Source organism: Propithecus coquereli, unplaced genomic scaffold, assembly GCF_000956105.1.
Source record: "Propithecus coquereli isolate 6110/MARCELLA unplaced genomic scaffold, Pcoq_1.0 Scaffold595, whole genome shotgun sequence".
Taxonomy (NCBI): domain Eukaryota; kingdom Metazoa; phylum Chordata; class Mammalia; order Primates; family Indriidae; genus Propithecus; species Propithecus coquereli.
This window is the reverse complement of record NW_012151896.1, coordinates 701,257-702,993: the sequence shown is the minus strand read 5'-3', so window position 1 is coordinate 702,993 and position 1,737 is coordinate 701,257. Positions and strand designations below refer to the sequence as shown.

General features: G+C 34.5%; 1 long non-coding RNA gene across 1 annotated transcript in view; it reads right to left on the bottom strand.

The window, feature by feature from the left end:
* Positions 1-1,109: 1,109 nt before the first annotated feature.
* LOC105822092 overlaps positions 1,110-1,737 on the bottom strand; it is a 72,876-nt gene continuing 72,248 nt past the window's right edge. The window contains exon 3 of the long non-coding RNA XR_001138087.1: positions 1,110-1,193. This is a non-coding gene — a long non-coding RNA (uncharacterized LOC105822092). The remainder of the gene's footprint in view (positions 1,194-1,737) is intronic.

Genomic DNA, 1,737 nt, shown 5'->3' with positions numbered 1-1,737 from the left:
CCCAAAGTTACATATAACTGAAATGACAGATATTCTCAAACATTTTCCAGAAGTACTAATTTACACTCCTAATAGTAATGTAATTCTCATGAAATTAAATATCATCAATAGGTTGATGGCACCGATATCACATAACAAGCCTCTCTTTTACGCTCATATCTTAAAGATCCATTTGTTTATTGGACATAGTTACTTGAACATCTCAAAAACACAAAATTTGACATGATTCTTCGAGTTTTTACTCTCGCTGCCCGTTCTCCAGTGTTTCCTTTCTCTTTTTATCCATTGATAAAATTAGTAGGTCAAACAAGAAACTTGGGAGTCTTTCTTGACAGTTCCTTCTCTCTGGGTCCTCACATTAATCCAGCACTAAATTATGTCTGTCCTATCACCTATTCGATCCTTAACCATCTACCTGTCTTTTCTTCCCTGCCATGGCCCTAACCCAATCTGTCATAAACAACAATCTGGTGTACTGCATTAATTCCCAATTTGTCTCTCACATCCACTGTCTCTCTTCTAAATTACTCTGTATTTTTCTTTCAGGGTGTCTCTCTCACAATTATAATCCAGCAGTTTTCTGTTTAATTGTACATTTATCACCTTTCCTCCTGTATAATGTAAGCTCTATGAGAGATCGTGACTGTTTTTGTTCACGGTTGTGATCCTAGAATCTGATACTGTAGAAGCTCAATAATTATTCACTGAATGAATACAGCATGTATACAAAAAATAACCTTCTTTCCATGTAAGTCTGGGGTGGAGGCAGGGGAGGAACTATCTCACTGGAATCTGTAATAATCAGTTTCCCCCACTGGAATGTAAATTCCTTAAAAATGAGAACAATCTTATTCCTCTGTGAATCATGAGCATTGGTGCTTGACATATGAGGCCAATAAATATCTGGTAAATGAAAGAATAAACGAGTCAGCATTATAAAACTACACGTCTGTGATTACTACATGATTTCCTGTCCTTTGTGGGCCAGACACTAGGTATATAAAAATAATGCCACCTTTTGTCTTTAGTGACTAGAAGTCTGAAAGCAAGCGAATGTCAAAGTTCTTCTTGCATTATACTAATTAGATGTAGTTAGGTGGCTAACTTACCAGAGCAGACTTCCCAACGCCTCCTGAACCAAGGACCACTAGCTTGTACTCACGCATGATGTGGACTGTTTAAATACTGATAATCTGAAAACAAAAAATAAAAATCGAAGATTAACAAATAAGCTAAGAGCATCCCAAGAATGGACAAGTATTACATCAAATACAGGATTTTGTTTGTTTTGTTTTCTTTTGTTTTCCCCATAAGACTATAAAGGGCATAACAGAGGCTACACAGCAAAAACCACATAGATTTTTAACAAGTTTATAAGACTATTGATAGACATTTTAATTCACTGAAGATCATCTTTGACTAGGCAATTATTACCTTGTTCATGTCACTTTTTACTTGTTTTCTAACAAGATGACTAAAACCAATAGTTGTCTTAGAACTATTACCATGAACCCAATTCTTGGCAAAGCTTTCATTTAAGCAACCTATAAACTTTTTCAAAATGTTCACTCATGAGCTTTAATATGATGTACATACTATTTCATTTGCTTAAAATATCCTATAGTAATTCTATGCTATTTTGTTCATTATTGTATTACAAGTGAACCATGTAAAAATGCCACCTTGAAAATTATTAGTATGCAAACAGAAGATCAGAAGAAACTGTTAAACTCTATA